This window comes from Hyla sarda, chromosome 6, assembly GCF_029499605.1.
Source record: "Hyla sarda isolate aHylSar1 chromosome 6, aHylSar1.hap1, whole genome shotgun sequence".
NCBI classification, from domain to species: Eukaryota; Metazoa; Chordata; class Amphibia; order Anura; family Hylidae; genus Hyla; species Hyla sarda.
In genome coordinates, this window is record NC_079194.1 from 302443174 (window position 1) to 302467235 (window position 24062).

The window sequence follows — 24062 nt, forward strand, 5'->3', positions numbered from 1 at the left end:
TGCTAGTTTATAGCTGAAAAGGATCCTTGTGCAGATGAAATTAGAAGGGACTATGGGGGATATTTATCAAAACCTTTGCAGAGGAAAAGTTGCCCAGTTGCCCATAGCAACCAATCAGATCGCTTCTTTCATTTTGCAGAGGTCTTTTTAAAAATAAAAGAAGAAATCTGATTGGTTGTCATGGGCAACTGAGCAACTTTTCCTCTGCACAGGTTTTGATAAATCTCCCCCTATATCACCAATGGAAGCTGCCAGGGGAGGAAGGAGTCTGGTTCTGTCCAGAGCTTGTTTCCAGCAGTAACACAAACAGGAGCACAGAAGCAAAAAAAATTAAATAAATAAATTAAAAAAATGTTAAAAAGGGAATTTTACACTAGAACACAAACAGTAAAAAAAAAAGTAAACTTCTATTATTAGCAATTTGGGACTTTTGATATGAATATGATTCATAGGATAACCCCTTTAAAAGGGAGACAGTAGTAATATTTTCCAGGGGGTCGGCGCTGGAGATACACGAGCTCTGGTCTCCAAACTGCGGACCTCCAGATGTTGCAAAACTACAACTCCCAGCATGCCCAGACAGCCGTTGGCTGTCTGGCCATGCTGGGAGTTGTAGTTTTGCAACATCTGGAGGTCCGCAGTTTGGAGACCACTGGTCTATGGGACCGGCCAGGAATAGCAATATGGTTATCTATTGGGTTGAGTTAGCTGCCCTTCCATTCACGTAGATGCAGCAAAGTATCTTTTGATGGCTATAACTAGAGATGAGCGAACTTACAGTAAATTCGATTCGTCACGAACTTCTCGGCTCGGCAGTTGATTACCTATCCTGCGTAAATTAGTTCAGCTTTCAGGTGCTCCCGTGGGCTGGAAAAGGTGGATACAGTCCTAGGAGACTCTTTCCCAGGACTGTATCCACCTTTTCCAGCCCACCGGAGCACCTGAAAGCTGAACTAATTTATGCAGGATAAGACATCAACTGCCGAGCCGAGAAGTTCGTGACGAATCGAATTTACTGTAAGTTCGCTCATCTCTAGCTATAACGCATGGTATGTATATAAATAATGTACACCCTGTACACATATTTGTTCTCATGCTCCTATTGCCCTGCGGCTAACAATGGCGTAAATTGTTCTTATTGACTCAAAATGTTTTTCTCCTATGAACCCGGTCACAGGTTGCATAAATGTGGCTCCCTCTGTGTTTGCCGCTTGCTGGAAATGCGACAGCGCCACCTGCTGTCAGAAAAGGGGGAAGGCGGCACAGTTTAACCCCTTCTGACCCAGGCCGTACATTGACAGCATGGGTCGGATGAGGACGCTAGGAAGCCATACTTGGTGGGTGCAGGCTGCTATCTGCAGCTGACACCTGCCGGTAATGACCGATATCGGTGATCACTCTGATGCTGGTCATATAGCTGTTTATATGCCGCAGTCAATAGCGATTGAGGCATATAAACAGGTCATTGGTTGTTAGCGGCCCAGTCTGCACCCCTTCAATATAATCTATGGCAGGCGGTACCAAAAGAGCAATAAAGGTAATAATTCCATGTGTTAAAAAAAAAATCAACTGGTTCCAGAAAGTTATACAAATTTGTAAATTACTTCTATATAAAAATCTTAATCCTTCCAGTACTTATCAGCTGCTGTATGCTCTACAGGAAGTTGTGTCGTTCTTTCCAGTCTGCCCACAGTGCTCTCTGCTGACACCTCTGTCCATGACAGGAATTGTCCAGAGCAGGAGAGGTTTGTTATGGGGATTTGCTTCTGCTCTGGACAGTTCCTGATATGGACAGAGGTGTCAGCAGAGAGCACTGTGGTCAGACTGGAAAGAACTACACAACTTTCTCTGTAGTATACAGCAGCTGATAAGTACAAGAAGGGTACCCCTTTAATGATCCCGTACGTGGAGCGGCGTAAACTTAAAAAAAATAAATAAATAGGAAAGAATTGCTGATTTTTGGTCACATTACATCCCAGAAAAAAAAGGAATAAGAAAAGATCAAAAAGTCACATATACCAAACAGTCACATATACAAAACAGTCACATATACAAAACAGTCACAATACACGCAACAGGCACATATGCAAAACAGTCACATATGCAAAACAGTCACATATGCAAAACAGTCACATATACAAAACAGTCACATATACAAAACAGTCACATATGCAAAACAGTCACATATGCAAAACAGTCACAATACACACAACAGTCACATATACAAAACAGTCACATATGCAAAACAGTCACATATGCAAAACAGTCACATATGCAAAACAGTCACATATACAAAACAGTCACATATACGCAACAGTCACATATACGCAACAGTCACATATACGCAACAGTCACATATACAAAACAGTCACATATACAAAACAGTCACATATACGCAACAGTCACAATACACACAACAGTCACATATACAAAACAGTCACATATACGCAACAGTCACAATACACACAACAGTCACATATACAAAACAGTCGCATACAAAACAGTCACATATACAAAACAGTCACATATACAAAACAGTAACATATACGCAACAGTCACATATACAAAACAGTCACATATGCAAAACAGTCACATATACGCAACAGTCACAATACACACAACAGTCACATATACAAAACAGTCACAATACACACAACAGTCACATATACAAAACAGTCACATATACAAAACAGTCACATATACAAAACAGTCACATATACAAAACAGTCACATATACAAAACAGTAACATATACGCAACAGTCACATATGCAAAACAGTCACATATACAAAACAGTCACAATACACACAACAGTCACATATACAAAACAGTCACAATACACACAACAGTCACATATACAAAACAGTCACATATACGCAACAGTCACAATACACACAACAGTCACATATACAAAACAGTCACATACAAAACAGTCACATATACAAAACAGTCACATATACAAAACAGTAACATATACGCAACAGTCACATATGCAAAACAGTCACATATACAAAACAGTCACATATACGCAACAGTCACTTATACGCAACAGTCACATATACAAAACAGTCACAATACACACAACAGTCACTTATACGCAACAGTCACAATACACACAACAGTCACATATACAAAACAGTCACATATACGCAACAGTCACAATACACACAACAGTCACATATACGCAACAGTCACATATACAAAACAGTCACATATACAAAACAGTCACATATACAAAACAGTCACATATACAAAACAGTCACATATGCAAAACAGTCACAATACACACAACAGTCACATATACAAAACAGTCACAATACACACAACAGTCACTTATACGCAACAGTCACAATACACACAACAGTCACATATACAAAACAGTCACATACAAAACAGTCACATATACAAAACAGTCACATATACAAAACAGTAACGTATACGCAACAGTCACATATGCAAAACAGTCACTTATACGCAACAGTCACATATACGCAACAGTCACTTATACAAAACAGTCACAATACACGCAACAGTCACATATACAAAACAGTCACATATACAAAACAGTCACATATACGCAACAGTCACATATACAAAACAGTCACATATACAAAACAGTAACATATACGCAACAGTCACATGTGCAAAACAGTCACATATACAAAACAGTCACAATACACACAACAGTCACATGTACAAAACAGTCACAATACACACAACAGTCACTTATACGCAACAGTCACAATACACACAACAGTCACATATACAAAACAGTCACATATACGCAACAGTCACAATACACACAACAGTCACATATACAAAACAGTCACATACAAAACAGTCACATATACAAAACAGTCACATATACAAAACAGTCACATATACAAAACAGTCACATATACGCAACAGTCACATATGCAAAACAGTCACTTATACGCAACAGTCACATATACGCAACAGTCACATATACAAAACAGTCACATATACAAAACAGTAACATATACGCAACAGTCACATATGCAAAACAGTCACATATACAAAACAGTCACAATACACACAACAGTCACATATACAAAACAGTCACAATACACACAACAGTCACATATACAAAACAGTCACATATACGCAACAGTCACAATACACACAACAGTCACATATACAAAACAGTCACATACAAAACAGTCACATATACAAAACAGTCACATATACAAAACAGTAACATATACGCAACAGTCACATATGCAAAACAGTCACATATACGCAACAGTCACATATACGCAACAGTCACTTATACGCAACAGTCACATATACAAAACAGTCACAATACACACAACAGTCACTTATACGCAACAGTCACAATACACACAACAGTCACATATACAAAACAGTCACATATACGCAACAGTCACAATACACACAACAGTCACATATACGCAACAGTCACATATACAAAACAGTCACATATACAAAACAGTCACATATACAAAACAGTCACATATACAAAACAGTCACATATGCAAAACAGTCACAATACACACAACAGTCACATATACAAAACAGTCACAATACACACAACAGTCACTTATACGCAACAGTCACAATACACACAACAGTCACATATACAAAACAGTCACATACAAAACAGTCACATATACAAAACAGTCACATATACAAAACAGTAACGTATACGCAACAGTCACATATGCAAAACAGTCACTTATACGCAACAGTCACATATACGCAACAGTCACTTATACAAAACAGTCACAATACACGCAACAGTCACATATACAAAACAGTCACATATACAAAACAGTCACATATACGCAACAGTCACATATACAAAACAGTCACATATACAAAACAGTAACATATACGCAACAGTCACATGTGCAAAACAGTCACATATACAAAACAGTCACAATACACACAACAGTCACATGTACAAAACAGTCACAATACACACAACAGTCACTTATACGCAACAGTCACAATACACACAACAGTCACATATACAAAACAGTCACATATACGCAACAGTCACAATACACACAACAGTCACATATACAAAACAGTCACATACAAAACAGTCACATATACAAAACAGTCACATATACAAAACAGTCACATATACAAAACAGTCACATATACGCAACAGTCACATATGCAAAACAGTCACTTATACGCAACAGTCACATATACGCAACAGTCACATATACAAAACAGTCACATATACAAAACAGTCACATATACGCAACAGTCACATATACAAAACAGTAACATATACGCAACAGTCACATGTGCAAAACAGTCACATATACGCAACAGTCACATATACGCAACAGTCACATATACAAAACAGTCACATATACGCAACAGTCACATATACGCAACAGTAACATATACGCAACAAGTCACATATGCAAAACAGTCACATATACAAAACAGTCACATATACGCAACAGTCACTTATACAAAACAGTCACATATACAAAACAGTCACAATACACGCAACAGTCACATATACAAAACAGTCACATATACAAAACAGTCACATATACAAAACAGTAACATATACGCAACAGTCACATGTGCAAAACAGTCACATATACGCAACAGTCACATATACGCAACAGTCACATATACAAAACAGTCACATATACGCAACAGTCACATATACGCAACAGTAACATATACGCAACAAGTCACATATGCAAAACAGTCACATATACAAAACAGTAACATATACGCAACAGTCACAATACACGCAACAGTCACATATACAAAACAGTCACATATACGCAACAGTCACAATACACACAACAGTCACATATACAAAACAGTCACATATACAAAACAGTCACATATACAAAACAGTCACATATACGCAACAGTCACATATACAAAACAGTCACATATACAAAACAGTAACATATACGCAACAGTCACATATGCAAAACAGTCACATATACAAAACAGTCACAATACACACAACAGTCACATATACAAAACAGTAACATATACGCAACAGTCACATGTGCAAAACAGTCACATATACGCAACAGTCACATATACGCAACAGTAACATATACGCAACAAGTCACATATACGCAACAGTCACATATACGCAACAGTAACATATACGCAACAAGTCACATATGCAAAACAGTCACATATACAAAACAGTAACATATACGCAACAGTCACATATGCAAAACAGTCACATATACAAAACAGTAACATATACGCAACAGTCACAATACACGCAACAGTCACATATACAAAACAGTCACATATACGCAACAGTCACAATACACACAACAGTCACATATACAAAACAGTCACATATACAAAACAGTCACATATACAAAACAGTCACATATACAAAACAGTCACATATACAAAACAGTCACATATACAAAACAGTAACATATACAAAACAGTCACATATACAAAACAGTCACATATACAAAACAGTCACATATACGCAACAGTCACTTATACGCAACAGTAACATATACGCAACAGTAACATATACGCAACAGTCACATATGCAAAACAGTCACATATACGCAACAGTCACATATACAAAACAGTCACATATACAAAACAGTCACATATACGCAACAGTCACAATACACACAACAGTCACATATACAAAACAGTCACATATACAAAACAGTCACATATACAAAACAGTCACATATACAAAACAGTAACATATACGCAACAGTCACATATGCAAAACAGTCACATATACAAAACAGTCACATATACAAAACAGTCACATATACAAAACAGTCACATATACAAAACAGTAACATATACGCAACAGTCACATATGCAAAACAGTCACATATACAAAACAGTCACAATACACACAACAGTCACATATACAAAACAGTCACATATACAAAACAGTCACATATACGCAACAGTCACTTATACGCAACAGTCACATATACAAAACAGTCACATATACAAAACAGTCACATATACAAAACAGTCACATATACGCAACAGTCACTTATACGCAACAGTCACATATACAAAACAGTCACATATACAAAACAGTCACATATACGCAACAGTCACATATACAAAACAGTCACAATACACGCAACAGTCACATATACAAAACAGTCACATATACAAAACAGTAACATATACGCAACAGTCACATATACAAAACAGTCACATATACGCAACAGTCACATATGCAAAAAGACACATACGCAACAGACATATATACCCAAAAAGCAATAGTCACATATACGCAACAGTCACATATACGCAACAGTCACATATACGCAACAGTCACATATACGCAACAGTCACATATACGCAACAGTCACATATACGCAACAGTCACATATATGCAACAGTCACATATACGCAACAGTCACATATACGTAACAACAGGTTCTCCTGCTCTGGACAGTTCCTAAAATGGACAGCAGAGGTCAGCAGAGAGCACTGTGGTCATGACATCAGAGAAATCTAAAAAGTAAAGCATTTCCTCTGTTGTATTCAGCAGCTAATAAGTACTGGAAGGATTGTGATTTTTTTAATAGAAGTCATTTACAAATCTGTTTAACTTTCTGGCACCAGTTAATTTCCATGGCAGTACCCCTGTAAGATAATGGTATTTTGCTCTTGTTAAAACCAATAACAATGTTATACACATGCACATCAGTTCTTTTACCACTAGATGGCGCCATCAGATGCTCTAATTGCTTATGGAAACATAAAAGCTACACGTATAATGCAAAGACAAGGATTTATTTCTTTATTTTAAATACAATACAAAATGTAACCTTTCTTATTATTTGAATAACATTCTCTGCTGTGTTACAGCTATTGATATTGATGTCGTAAATTCTATTTTCAGAGCGGCCTGGACTACTTCACTGGAGATCTGCAAGGACAGTGAACACAATAGACCCCCTGAGCTGTCATTGACTATGACAGAATATAGGCTGACAGTACAGGGCCAGATTAAAGGGGTACTCCCGTGGAAAACTTTATTTTTTTTTAATCAACTGGTGCCAGAAAGTTAAACAGATTTGTAAATCACTTCTATTAAAAAATCTTAATCCTTCCAGTACTTTTTAGGGGCTGTATAGTAAAGAGAAATCCAAAAAAGAAATGCATTTCCTCTGATGTCCTGACCACAGTGCTCTCTGCTGACCTCTGCTGTCCATTTTAGGAACTGTCCAGAGCAGCATATGTTTGCTATGGGGATTTTCTTCTGCTCTGGACAGTTCCTGAAATGGACAGCAGAGGTCAGCAGAGAGCACTGTGGTCATGACATCAGAGGAAATGCATTTCTTTTTTGGATTTCTCTTTAGTATACAGCCACTAAAAAGTACTGGAAGGATTAAGATTTTTTAATAGAAGTGATTTACAAATCTGTTTAACTTTCTGGCACCAGTTGATTAAAAAAAAAAAAAAAAAAGTTTTCCATGGGAGTACCCCTTTAAGGATGTCTAGGGAAGTGTTTCCCAAAAAGGGTGCCTCCAGCTGTTTCAAAACTACAACTCCCAGCATGCCAGAGGAGGAAGGAGTAGAGACACTGCAGTAACATGGCAGTATAGCTGAGAAGAATTCTTCTACATAGGAAGTAACAGGGGACAATATTGTCAGCTGCCAGAGGAGGAAGGAGAAGAGCCTATGCTGTATATAAGAAGACTCCTTTAGGGGACATAAGAAGGGGATATATTGTCAGCTGCCAGAGGGGGAAGGAGCAAAACCTCTGCAGTAGCATGGTATTTTATAGCTGAAAAGGATCCTTGTGCAGATGAAATTAGAAGGAACTATATCACCAATGGCAGCTGCCAGAGGAGGAAGGAGTCCTGTTGCAAAGCTGCAACTCCCAGCATGCCAGAGGAGGAAGGAGTAGAGACACAGCAGTAATATGGCAGTAAAGCTGAGAATACTTCTTCTACATGGGAAGTAACAAGGGACAATATTGTCAGCTGCCAGAGGAGGAAGGAGAAGAGCCTATGCTGTATATAAGAAGACTTCTTTAGGGGAAATAAGAAGGGGATATATTGTCAGCTGCCAGAGGGGGAAGGAGCAGAACCTCTGCAGTAGCATGGTAGTTTATAGCCAAAAAGGATCCTTGTGCAGATGAAATTAGAAGGGACTATATCACCAATGGCAGCTGCCAGAGGAGGAAGGAGTCTGGTTCTGTCCAGAGCTTGTTTCCAGCAGTAACACAAACAGGAACACAGAAGCAAAAAAAAAAATGTTAGAAAGGGTATTATACACTAGAACACTCACAGTGAAAAAATATATATAAACTTCTATTATTAGCAATTTGGGACTTTTGATATGAATATGATTCATAGGATAACCCCTTGGAAAGGGAGAAAGTAGAAACATTTTCCATTGAGCATGGGGTCGGCATGGAGTTGGCGCATGAGGTCAACGCTGGAGATACACGAGCTCTGGTCTCCAAACTGCGGACCTCCAGCAGTTGCAAAACTACAACTCCCAGCATGCCCGGACAGCCGTTGGCTGTCCGGGCATGCTGGGAGTTATAGTTTTGCAACATCTTGAGGCACCCTGGTTGGGAAAACACAGATCTATGAGTACAATGGCCTCTCGACTCTCTGTTGACTCTGGATGTCAGAGGAGAGAAGGGTCGGGCAAGTGTCCTCCTGCAGACTCATTGGCCCTGCCCCCCTGTGGACTCCATGATGAGATAAAAATGGAGTCAACAGTCTGCTCTGATTTCTTTGAGAATTTAAAAAGTGTAAAATAGATTTTAAAAAGTTTTTAAAATATATATAAGCTCCTCCCCTATTTAAAGTTTAAACACCCCCCTCTTCCCATATTATAAATAAACATAAATAAATAAACATATTTGGTATCAATATTAAAATATAATATTAAAGGGGTACTCCAGTGGAAAACAAATGTGTCAGAAAGTTATACAAATGACTTAATTAATTATATAAAAAATCTTAAACCTTCCAGTACTTATCAGCTGCTGTATGCTCCACAGGAAGTTGTGTTGTTCTTTCTGTTGTCTCTGCTGACACCTCTGTCCATTTCAGGAACTGTCCAGAGCAGGAGAGGTTTGCTATGGGGATTTGCTCCTGCTCTGGACAGTTCCTGACATGGACAGAGGTGGCAGCAGAGAGCACTGTGGTCAGACAGAAAAGAACAACTCAACTTTCTGTGGAGCATACAGCAGCTTATAAGTACTGGAAGGGTACCCCTTTAATGATCCCGCACGGAGAGCGGCATAAACATAAAAAAAAAATACCTAAGTCCAGAATTGATGATTTTTGGTCACAAAATTATTTAAAAAAAAAGTCACATAATCGTATACTATCTAGAGGAAAACTGTTGTACACAGTCTCCACCCCCCCCCCCCCTCCCCTCATAGATAAACCCCCTGTATTTAGTTGCCCCTGTGTAGGTAGTTGCTTGCTCTCTATAGTGATTCCTCCCCCCCTTGCAGGTAGTTGACCCCCTAGTTATCCCCCTTTTGGTAGTAGTTGCAGGTAGTTTGCCCTCTGTAGGTAATTTCCCTCTATAGGTAGTTTTGCCCCCAATAGGTAGGTCCCCCTGTAGGTAGATGCCCACTATAAGTAGGTATATAGGGTTGAGCTGCAATACCAGATACAGCCTAAAAGTAGGAGTGGTGCTGTTTGTAGAGAAAATGTCAGACTGTGTTCCTAATCCCAGACAAGCATTTAAGGTCTGTAAAGCGCACAGACAAGCAGTAACAAAAGAAAGACATAAAAGAATGTCTGACGTTTGACCACAATACAAAGTCACGACAAAAACATCACACAACTGTCTGGAGATTTTATTCTTCTTGTATTAAAGAGTAATTCATAACATCTGCACTCGCACCAGGTCACCTCCAGGGGTCACTCAGTCTATATTTAGGTTATTTGCTTTTTGTAAAGTTTATTGCACATTGTGTAAACTGCGGCCTGATCTGACTAATACACGAGAAAACGGCAACGCTAAAAATAGCCGAACAATACTGAGCTGTGAGGATATACATAGGAAACAGTATGGGACTAAAAGGGGTATCACAGTGTCATAGCAGAGATAGATGGATACATACAGCAACAGGAGAATACAGCAGCACACTGCCAGCACAAAGATATAGATAAAACATGAGTATATAGATACAACATGAGAAGCTATTCAGCTATGGTGCAGTAATGAAATAGTGAGATACTTAGCTTGCAATTTGGCGGCCAAATAACTTGAACCGTCCCACCACGGTAAGGTGATCTCATTGGGACGGACCCTACACTATGAATATGCCCCTGTGTGAATAGATCAGCAGGCATTGCAGGATCTAAAACATCCAAGACACCTTATATACACCTGATAGAGGTGGGTGGGGTGCAAGAACCAACATGGAGGTAGCCAATCCCCCGTATGTGTAATACAAACAAAGAATAATTTAGCCAGCACTATTGATTCCAAACTATTATACGGACCTGGCTTACAGGTGCAGGCTGCTGGGCTAAATATACAGCAACAGGAGAATACAGCAGCACACTGCTAGCACAAAGATATAGATAAAACATGAGTATATAGATAAAACATGAGTATATAGATACAACATGAGAAGCTATTCAGCTATGATGCAGTACTGAAATAGTGAGATACTTAATTTGGCCGCCACATTTCAAGCTAAGTATCTCACTATTTCATTACTGCACCATAGCTGAATAGCTTCTCATGTTGTATCTATATACTCATGTTTTATCTATATCTTTGTGCTAGCAGTGTGCTGCTGTATTCTCCTGTTGCTGTATATTTAGCCCAGCAGCCTGCACCTGTAAGCCAGGTCCGTATAATAGTTTGGAATCAATAGTGCTGGCCAACTTATTCTTTGTTTGTATTACACATACGGGGGAGTGGCTACCTCCATGTTGGTTCTTGCACCCCACCCACCTTTATCAGGTGTATATAAGGTGTCTTGGATGTTTCAGATCCTGCAATGCCTGCTGATCTATTCACACAGTGGCATATTCATAGTGTAGGGTCCGTCCCAATGAGATCACCTTACCGTGGTGGGACGGTTCAAGTTATTTGGCCGCCAAATTGCAAGCTAAGTATCTCACTATTTCATTACTGCACCATAGCTGAATAGCTTCTCATGTTGTATCTATATACTCATGTTTTATCTATATCTTTGTGCTGGCAGTGTGCTGCTGTATTCTCCTGTTGCTGTATATTTAGCCCAGCAGCCTGCACCTGTAAGCCAGGTCCATATAATAGTTTGGACTCAATAGTGCTGACCAACTTATTCTTTGTTTAGATAGATAGATAGATAGATATGAGATAGATAGATAGATAAGAGATAGATAGATAGATATGAGATAGATAGATAGATATGAGATAGATAGATAGATAAGAGATAGATAGATAGATAGATATGAGATAGATAGATAGATACGAGATAGATAGATAGATAGATAGATAGATATGAGATAGATAGATAGATATGAGATAGATAGATACGAGAGATAGATAGATATGAGATAGATAGATAGATATGAGATAGATAGATAGATAGATAGATAGATACGAGATAGATAGATATGAGAGAGATAGATAGATAGATATGAGATAGATAGATATAAGATATATAGATAGATATTTAGAAAGGGAGGAGAAAAAGGGAACAAAAGACCAGCGCACCCTGTGCCGTTACCTCGTGGGGACAAGAGAAAAAATGGGGGTGGGAAGTTGCTCACCTTATTGCGTCGCGCTGCGAGCGCGACACCGTTGTGGGCTTGGTATCGAAATAGTGTGATCCGCGGCAGCCTGTATCCTTCCGTTTCTCGAGATAGCCGAGGCGGTTTTGTCAAGATGCGCGTTCTGTGCCCATGGCAGAGGTCACAGAATAGAAAATCAGATACTCATCTGGCGCTCGCAGGATCCGTCCAGGTGGTCAATAAGGTAAAAGACTACAGGTGTGGTAAAGAGTTCAGTCTTTATTTCTTCATAAAGGACAGACAACGCGTTTCGAGGGATCGCCCCATGACCTGAGGAAGAGGGGCGATCCCTCGAAACGCGTTGTCTGTCCTTTATGAAGAAATAAAGACTGAACTCTTTACCACACCTGTAGTCTTTTACCTTATTGACCACCTGGACGGATCCTGCGAGCGCCAGATGAGTATCTGATTTTCTATTCTGTGACCTCTGCCATGGGCACAGAACGCGCATATAGATAGATATGAGATAGATAGACATGAGATAGATAGACATGAGATAGATAGATATGAGATAGATAGACATGAGATAGATAGACATGAGATAGATAGATATGAGATATATAGATAGATATGAGATAGATAGACATGAGATAGATAGATATGAGATAGATAGATATGAGATAGATAGATAGATATGAGATAGATAGATAGATAGATAGATAGATATGAGATAGATAGAAATGAGATAGATAGACATGAGATAGATAGCTATGAGATAGATAGATAGACATGAGATAGATAGATATGAGATAGATAGATATGAGATAGATATGAGATAGATAGATAGATATGAGATTGATAGATAAATGTGAGATAGATAGATATGAGATAGATAGATATGAGATAGATAGATATTAAATATAATATATTAGAAATATATTAATTTGTAAACTCAAGATACCCTAGTTTAACCTGTTACTGCATTTGCACAGATATATATATATATATATATATATATATATATATATATATATATATTCATTGAGAGAACAATATGGTCTATTGTGTTGTCTGATTCATCATTCCCTGATTCTATCTCTGGTTTCTTGACTGTCCCTATATGGAGCTATAAAATGGTCTTCAGTCCTTCACATGTGCAGTATAAATCCAGTTATTCCTAGATACATAAATATGCAGGACAACACTTTCATGTCTTTACAATTAGTTGCTAACTAGGTGGCGCTGTTGGGACAGTCCTTCCTACCGATCCATTCTTTCCATCTATCAGTATCGCTTGATATACTCTTAATATAAATGTATCTCTTGCTGCGGAACATGAACGTTTTACAGATTCTAGAAGATACTGAAGCGTCGTTCCTGCCGCTCGGTGCTCTGTGTGGTCGGCACAATGAGTCAGATACATGAAATGGTGCTAAGTGATTGTCATTCCCCTTCGTGTGAGGTAACAATGCAGGTGCCTCTGAAGGGGCCACATTGTAGCCGCTGTGTGTGTGGGACGGATACAAAGACGGGGACATATGTGCTTGTCTGTATATAGATGGTAGAGGGCAGCTTGACGCATCAGCCTGACCTTTAGCCAAAATGTGGACAACAATTTAGCAAAAGCACTTGTTAAATCTTAAGGACTCTCCGCACTATACTTCTATATAGTTCTCATTTTCTTCTTTTATATTCTTTTGTTATTTTTTTATTAGAGGCTTCGAATGGGGAAAAAACGTCAGAGCAGGGCGTGCATCCAATAAAAAGTAAAAAAAATGCTAAAGCTAATCTCTCACAGCAGTATTTTTCCACCAGAGTGCCTCCAGCCTTGGCAAAACTACAACTCCCAGTATGCCCGGACAGCCCAAGGCTGTCCGGGCATGCTGGGAGTTGTAGTTTTGCCACAGCTGGAGACACCCTGGTTGGAAAACACTGATCTATGTGTATGATGGCCTCTTGAGTCTCTGTTGACTCTGGATGTCAGAGGGGAGAAGGGTCGGGCAAGTGTCCCCATGCAGAATACATGTGCTATATATAATATGCGGGGATGGGGAGTGCATGCTGGGAGTTGTAGTTTTGCAACAGCTGGAGGCACATTGGATAGAAAACACTGATCTTTGTGTACGATGGCCTCTCGACTCTCTGTTGACTCTCAAAGAAAGAACATATCCTGCACTCACCGCACAGTACGGGTATCGCGGCCTCGGATTCCGGACCTCCTCGGATGGCGTGGGAGTGGCAGCTGCCGCTGACAGCGCTCAGAAATGGGCCGCGGGTTGTTGAACTCAGACTCCCACAGCTGCCCTTGGTCCATAGGTGGATTCAGATATAAGTTGCTGGTGCCGCTTATCTTTTGTTCTCTGGAGTAGTCTCTCTGTTGACTCTGGATGTCAGAGGAGAGAATGATCGGGTAAGTGTTCCCCTGCAGAATGCAATACAAGCCATACAACTCTAGTTGGGAAAACACTGATCTATGTGTACAATGGCCTCTTGACTCTTTGTTGACTCTGATGTCAGAGGAGAGAAGGGTCGGGCAAGAGCCCCCATGCAGAATACATGAACTAGAATATGTGGGGATGGGGAGTGCATGCTGGGAGTTGTAGTTTTACAACAGCTGGAGGCACTCTAGTTGGGAAAACACTGATCTATGTGTACGATGGCCTCTTGACTCTTTGTTGACTCTGGATGTCAGAGGAGAGAAGGGTCGGGCAAGTGTTCCCCTGCAGAATACATGTGCTAGTGGATGCACATATGGGGAGTGCATGTTGGGAGTTGTAGTTTGGCAACAGCTGGATGCACATTGGATAGAAAACACTGATCTTTGTGTACAATGGCCTCTCGACTCTCTGTTGACTCTGGATGTCAGAGAAGAGAATGATCAAGTAAGTGTTCCCCTGCAGAATGCAATACAAGCCATACAACTCTATAGAGGGGGGGAGGATGGAGCTCCGCCCACCAGCTCTTGCTGAACTGCAAATTATAGATGAAGCAGGAAGAGCAGAAATTTGCTGAAAAATACCATACACAAGTTATTTAATGGCAAAAAATAGTGCAGCTTATCCTGAAAAGTCACCTGAAATGAGATCTACATTCTAAGAAGCTGCCCTTTCTCTTCAATGACGGGATTGTTTCAACACATAGGTAGGTTTACAGCAAGAAGGTGGGGCTTAGCTAGTGCTATGAGCAGGAGAGAATCTGGACTGTGTGAATGTATCCTCAGCCTGTTTTACTCCTCCAGAGGGTGCATACTTTACCTGAAAGCCTTCTGACCACCTATTAAAGGTTATGCCGACATCCCCTGTGTAAATACTTGTTTTTTACTACTGTACGCACACAGTGCTGCTTCCTGAATGTAATCCTTTTAGCCGGCAAGTTTGACAAATCATTATTGTGAGAACTAGTTCAGAGCTCAGTGTAACCCCTTCTTTGCTGTACCCCTTCTTTACTTTCAGCTCACATAGCACTTTTCAAAGTTAGTTTATCAGTAACCAACACCCCTATCAACAGCACTATGTCATGGCATAGGAGAAAGAAGTAAGTGATGGCATGTGATTGCCCAGTAAGGGAAGGAAGTGCTTGTGTGAGTACTGCTGGCAAGTGGCAAAGCTGTGATCTTGAGAATAATTATATAAGTCAGCATTTCTAGGACTGTGCTCTTAAAACTGCAGCCCTCCAGCTGTTGCAAAACCAAAACGCCCAGTATGCCTGGACACATGCAGGGAGCTGGAGGGCTGCAGGTTGGACAGAGGATGATTACATTGATTAGCTGCATTTTAGCCAAATCCTATTACAGCATAATGTGACCTGTTGCAAACATAGAGAAAACCTCATAGATATAAATCAAGCAACGATAAATTACTATAATGTATAAAGGCAACAAAGTATTCACCTAGTATCCTAATATAAAGTATGTCACTCCAGGCCCCTCCATAGTCATGCCTGGCATGCCTCCCGACGAGCTAACGTGGATTTGCTACCATGTATGTATGACATAGTGGCCGAGGTACAAGCAAATAGAAAGTGACAACATCCCCTAGTATCCAGCGAGGGATAAATCATGTGTATACAGGAGGAATGTGCATGGGACCATGATCCTTAAAATACAGAAGACATGGAAGTGTCCATCATAGTAAGTGAACAGGGGACAAGAATGATCAGAATCTACAGTCTGCAACTAAACTTATCCAGATACCGTGAGATGGATGGAAGAACGTACAGGGCGAGAAGACGGACTCCGCAAACCTGCGTTATTCATTGGATTTGTTTTTTTATCTAATCTATCTATCTCATATCTATCTATCTATCTCATATCTATCTATCTATCTCATATCTATCTATCTCATATTAATCTCATATCTATCTATCTCATATCTATCTATCTATCTCATATCTATCTATCTCATATCTATCTATCTATCTCATATCTATCTATCTCATATCTATCTATCTATCTCATATTAATCTCATATCTATCTATCTATCTATCTATCTATCTCATATCTATCTATCTCATATTAATCTCATATCTATCTATCTATCTCATATCTATCTATCTATCTATCTTATATCTATCTATCTCATATCTATCTATCTCATATCTATCTATCTCATGTCTATCTATCTATCTCATATCTATCTATCTCATATCTATCTATCTATCTCATATCTATCTATCTATCTATCTCATATCTATCTATCTCATATCTATCTCATATCTATCTATCTATCTATCTATCTATCTCATATCTATCTATCTCATATCTATCTATCTCATATCTATCTATCTCATATCTATCTATCTATCTATCTATCTATCTCATATTAATCTCATATCTATCTCATATCTATCTATCTCATATCTATTTATCTATCTCATATCTATCTATCTATCGATCTCATATTAATCTCATATCTATCTATTTATCTATCCATCGAAGATTATATATATACATTGTTATTTTAAACAGGACAGGATTCATGCATTGCTGCCGTCCATCTCAGAACATTACACTGTTAATGATTGGATGTAATCAGGTTCCACCTTAATAAACATTTCTGGTCCATTATCATTCTGATCGTAGTATATAAAGAAGGGTTCTGGTTCTGGTTTGCTATGAGAGCATCAATTTTACTAATATAATACTGTATGTAGATATCATTGAAACACATAGGAAATATGAGGTCACTGTGTTCATACATTACATTACCCCAGAGCTGTACTCACTATTCTGCTGGTGAGATCACTGTGTACATACATTACATTACTTATCCTGTACTGATCCTGAGTTATATCCTGTATTATACTCCAGAGCTGTACTCACTATTCTGCTGGTGAGGTCACTGTGTACATACATTACATTACTTATCCTGTACTGATCCTGAGTTATATCCTGTATTATACCCCAGAGCTGTACTCACTATTCTGCTGGTGAGATCACTGTGTACATACATTACATTACTTATCCTGTACTGATCCTGAGTTATATCCTGTATTATACTCCAGAGCTGTACTCACTATTCTGCTGGTGAGGTCACTGTTTATATACATTACATTACTTATCCTGTACTGATCCTGAGTTATATCCTGTATTATACTCCAGAGCTGTACTCACTATTCTGCTGGTGAGGTCACTGTGTACATACATTACATTACTTATCCTGTACTGATCCTGAGTTATATCCTGTATTATACTCCAGAGCTGTACTCACTATTCTGCTGGTGAGGTCACTGTGTACATACATTACATTACTTATCCTGTACTGATGGTGAGTTATATCCTGTATTATACTCCAGAGCTGTACTCACTATTCTGCTGGTGAGGTCACTGTGTACATACATTACATTACTTATCCTGTACTGATCCTGAGTTATATCTTGTATTATACTCCAGAGCTGTACTCACTATTCTGCTGGTGAGGTCACTGTGTACATACATTACATTACTTATCCTGTACTGATCCTGAGTTATATCCTGTATTATACCCCAGAGCTGTACTCACTATTCTGCTGGTGAGGTCACTGTGTACATACATTACATTACTTATCCTGTACTGATCCTGAGTTATATCATGTATTATACTTCAGAGCTGTACTCACTATTCTGCTGGTGGGGTCACTGCGTACATACATTACATTACTTATCCTGTACTGATCCTGAGTTATATCATGTATTATACTCCAGAGCTGTACTCACTATTCTGCTGGTGAGATCACTGTGTACATACATTACATTACTTATCCTATACTGATCCTGAGTTATAGCCTGTATTATACTCCAGAGCTGTACTCACTATTCTGCTGGTGGGGTCACTGTGTACATACATTACATTACTTATCCTGTATTATACTCCAGAGCTGTACTCACTATTCTGCTGGTGAGATCACTGTGTACATACATTACATTACTTATCCTGTACTGTTCCTGAGTTATAGCCTGTATTATACTCCAGAGCTGTACTCACTATTCTGCTGGTGGGGTCACTGTGTACATACATTACATTACTTATCCTGTACTGATCCTGAGTTATATCCTGTATTATACTCCAGAGCTGTACTCACTATTCTGCTGGTGAGGTCACTGTGTACATACATTACATTACTTATCCTGTACTGATCCTGAGTTATATCCTGTATTATACTCCAGAGCTGTACTCACTATTCTGCTGGTGAGATCACTGTGTACATACATTACATTACTTATCCTGTACTGATCCTGAGTTATATCCTGTATTATACTCCAGAGCTGTACTCACTATTCTGCTGGTGGGGTCACTGTGAACACCTCCAAATATTGCACAACTACAACTTTCAGCATGCTCAGAAAGCTGTCCAGGCATGCTGGGAGTTGTAGTTTTATAACAGGTGGAGATCCATTTAGAGACCACTGGACTAGACCCTTCTAGTTTCATGTATATAATGAAAAACTCTACCACTTTGGAGTATATACATTGTCTATAATAATTGTAAGATCTCTGCTTGCTACCTGTAGAGACCTTCTCCTAGTTTGAGAATTGTGTCCAGTCCAGACAAACCTCTGTGAGCTAAACCCTTCCTGTCCTGACAGTTTGCTACATTGTATCAATACCTGCAGAGCCCTAGATTACATTGGATACAATTGTAACGAACATTTAGCTGTGAGAAATAATATTTCAGGATGACTTATCAGCCTTAGATGTGGCAATGATTTCCCCATGCACTGATACAAACATTTCTAACTTTAAAGGGGTACTCCGGCCCCAAGACATCTTGCAGCACCATCTGTAAGTACTGCCGGAAGCACTTGAGGCTCTCAGTCTTATGCCACCCGACCAAGGGGACCAAGTATCGTGACTTCCCGACTCCGCCCCCGTTTGACGTCACGTCCCGCCCCTCAATGCAAGTCTATGGGAGGGGGTGTGGCGGCCGCCACACCCCCTCCCATAGATTTGCATTGAGGGGGCCGGACGTGACATCACAGGGGGGTGGAGTCATGATGTCACAGGTGACGTCTTCTTATATGGGAGTCATTCACCTTCTCTTTTCTTCTCCATCTGATCCAGACCGCCGGGACGATTTCTTCCGGCCACAACTCATCTCGGCAGAACTAACATCTTAGGCTTCACACATTTCCAGCCCCCTCCTTCCCTTTTCTTCACTTATCGGGTCCCAAACAGTGAAATTCTGCCATTTTGTGTCACGCACAGTAAAGTTAGTAAAAAGTGGGTTGGTGGGGAGGCGTAGGCCAGTTGGGATAAAGTAGGTAGGTCCCCCTTTTTTAGGTAGATAGGTTGCTTCAGCAGGTAGTTTTCTCCACTAGGTAGGTGTCCCCAGTATGTAGTTTCCCTTAGTAAGCTGGCACCCCCAGTAGGCAGTTTCATCCAGTAGTTGGTTTGCCCCTGTAGGTAGCACCAAACCAGAACAGAAGAATTAAAGGGGTTATCCAGGATGAGAAAACCAGAGCTGATTTCTGTACAAAAAAAAACAGCACCACCCCCGTCTTCAGGTTGTGCGCAGTATTGCAGATCAGTTCCATTGAAGTAAATGGAGCCAAGTTGTAATACCGCACACTGCCTGAGGACAGGTGTGGCGCTGGAAGACATTAGCTGTAGTTTTCTATTCCTGGACAACCCCTTTAAGTTTGAAGTATGTTAGAAAATAGCAAAATATGGCTGAAATGATCTATTTCCAATGTGAATGCCGGCAGCTCCTCTATACATAGAGCAGGATGTACACGTTGTTCTGACACTCAAAATAGAGGAGACAACTGATCTGATGCTGAATATGAACAGGAAACACCTTCTCTATGTAGAATATACAAATTAAGAATTCTATCGGTACCGTTCTATCCCGTGTATTCCAATAATTCTGCCATAGACACACGTAAGAAGTGCCGCCTATATTTATATATATATATAGTTACCAAGGACAGAGACTACTGAGATCAGAACACCACTTCACATCTGACACTTTAAGGGGTACTCCGGTGAAAAAAAAAATGTTTTTAAACCAACTGGTTCCAGAAAGTTAAACAGACTTGTAAATTACTTCTATAAAAAAATCTTAATCCTTCCTGTACTTATTAGCTGCTGAATACTACAGAGGAAATTCATTTCTGTTTGAAACACAGAGCTCTCTGCTGACATCACGAGCACAGCGCTCTCTGCTGACATCTCTGTCCATTTTAGGACAGAGGTGTCAGCAGAGAGCACTGTGGTCATGATGTCAGCAGAGAGCTCTATATTGCGAAAAGAAAATAATTTCCTCTGTAGCATTCAGCAGCTAATAAGTACTGGAAGGATTAAGATTTTTTGTTGTGGTCTCCAAACTGTGGACCTCCAGCTGTTGCAAAACTACAACTCCCAGCAGGCCCAGACAACATAAGGGTATGCCAAAGGTTAGTGCACATTGAAAGAGCATTTCCAGGTGCTGTCCTGTGATTTCCCCGATAAGTAAGGGAAGAAAGTGCCTGTGTGAGTACTGCTGGTAAGTAGCTCAGCTGTGGTTTCAAAATAATCATGCTAATTAATAAGTATCTATGAGTCTGATACCAATTGACCAAGGTAAAATTCCTTGCTGACTCCAATATGGCATCAGAATAAATACCTGGACTATCGTTCTGTCCTTGTAAATTTTGTATCAATAACCTGAAATAAGATTGAATTCTATCTTGAATTACAAGATTTGTCAACCTCTGCTACATAGTGCATCAGGTGTGTTTCATGCTCTTGCCCAGTATTTCCCAACCAAGGTGCCTCCAGATGTTGCAAAACCACAACTCCCAGCAAGCCCAGACAGCCAAAGGGCATGCCAAAGGTAAGTGCACTTTGAAAGAACATTTCTCATTTCTAGGTGCTGTCCTGTGATTTCCTCGACAAGTAAGGGAAGAAAGTGCCTGTGTGAGTACTGCTGGTGAGTAGCTCAGCTGTGGTTTCAAAATAATTATGCTAATGAATCAGTATCTATGAGGCTGATGCCAATTCCACTATGACCGAGGTAAAATTCCGTTCTTCCTTTCCGACTCCAATATGGCATCAGAATAAATACCTGAACCAACGTTCTGTCCTTATAAATTTAAAATTCAATCTTATTACAGATTATTGATTCTATCTTTAATTTGTCAACCTCTGTTTTTTTTTTACATAGTGCATTGGGTGTTTTTCATGCTCTTGCCCAGTGTTTCCCAACCAAGGTGCCTCCAGCTGTTGCAAAACCACAACTCCCAGCAAGCCCAGACAGCCAAAGGGCATGCCAAAGGTAAGTGCACTTTGAAAGAACATTTCTAGGTGCTGTGCTGTGATTTTCCCGACAAGTAAGGGAAGAAAGTGCCTGTGTGAGTACTGCTGCTAAGTAGCTCAGCTGTGGTTTTTAAAATAATTATGCTATTAATCTGCATCTTAAGGGTTGTGGTCCTCCAGCTGTTGCAAAACTACAAATCTCAGCATGTCCGGAAAGCCAATGGCTGTCCGATCATGCTGGGAGTTGTAGTTTTGCAACAGCTGGAGGTCCACCGTTTGCAGACCACTGCTGTATACACACCATTGTCTCATTGGTAGAGGGTCCTGTTCTGTAGAGGTCTGGCCGCGCTACTGTGTACACAGGTCACCTTCATGTGATTACAGTATGCACCGGATGGCGGGGCAGCCGTGTGACTCACCGCGGAGTAGCATCTATAATATGTAAACCATTAGTCTAATCTCTGACAAGGTGATTATTAGGTCCCATCTGGAGCTTTGATGACATAAGGCTCATCTGTTCGGAGATTCCCTTCTATAAGCTTATGACACGCAGGACAGGGGGGGGGGATCCATACTGAAGGACCCTGCCCCTTTATCCTGTATCCACCATAAACACATCTTCTCCATTCGTGGTAGCAGAATCGCAACTCCATGTAGGGTCCGGGATGATAAACAGTAACACAATGAGTAAGAACATATAAAACGCAATCTCTACCATATGCCTGAAACCCAAGTACATGGAAAACCATCAATTAATACGGAGATGTCCTCCCCCCACAGATGGGATATCCCCATACTGCTACAATATTCGGACACGGAAACCCCTTTATAGTCTGTTCGGTAATGGATCCTATAATCCTAAACTCATTTGCATGGAAAATTGTGACATCAATGAAAAAAGCCAAGTAATTAACAATCTGGCAACCAGATCCATCACATAAACAACATCCTGCCGCAGGTGACGTGTTCATGGGGATGTCCTCTAATAGGATCTATTGTTAGAAGCCGCAACCGAACCCCTATAATCTGGGGAAATTAGGGGGAGTATGAGATCAGCGTTGATCAGTCATAACATTAAAACGTCAATAACATGGATGATCTGGTGACAATGGCGCCTGTCAGAGGTGGATGTGGGAGGTGCAGGTGAGCTGTCAAATGGGCACATGAATGATATGGGGCAAATAGTGATCTCCAAGCAAGAGCTTTCCAAACTTTTCATGTAGGTGACGCCATTTTTAGACATACACTTTGGTAACGTACTGTTCGCCGTACCGCCAATTGCACAACGTGTTACCAGTATCAACTACACCCTGTGCCATTTCATCATCCCCTTCATCCCCCTGTGCCTTATAATTCCTCCGCACCTTCACCCCCACCCCAAGCCACATCACCCCCTCAATTCCCACTTTGCCATTTCATTTTTCCCCTCTTATTCCCCCCTTAAAGGGGTACTCCGCCCCTAGACATCTTATCCCCTATCCGCTGCTGGGGACCCCCACGATCTCCCCCTGTTATGCCCCACCCCCTCAATGCAAGTCTATGGGAGGGGGCGTGGCAACTGCCACGCCCCCTCCCATAGACTTGCATTGAGTGAGCGGGACGTGACATAATGATGGGGCGGGGCCATGATGTCGCAATCCTTTGC

The 24062-nt window shown here is 40.2% G+C and overlaps 1 protein-coding gene across 8 annotated transcripts in view; it reads right to left on the bottom strand.

Annotated features, from left to right (window-relative positions):
• DHCR7 (7-dehydrocholesterol reductase) overlaps positions 1 to 24062 on the bottom strand; it is a 100593-nt gene that overhangs the window by 34600 nt on the left and 41931 nt on the right. For 2 of the 8 annotated variants that reach the window (XM_056527935.1, XM_056527936.1), the window contains exon 2: positions 14884 to 15086. The exons of the other annotated variants lie outside the window; for them this stretch is intronic. The gene's annotated coding sequence lies outside the window, so the exon portion shown is untranslated. The remainder of the gene's footprint in view (positions 1 to 14883; positions 15087 to 24062) is intronic. 8 annotated transcript variants of the gene reach the window in all.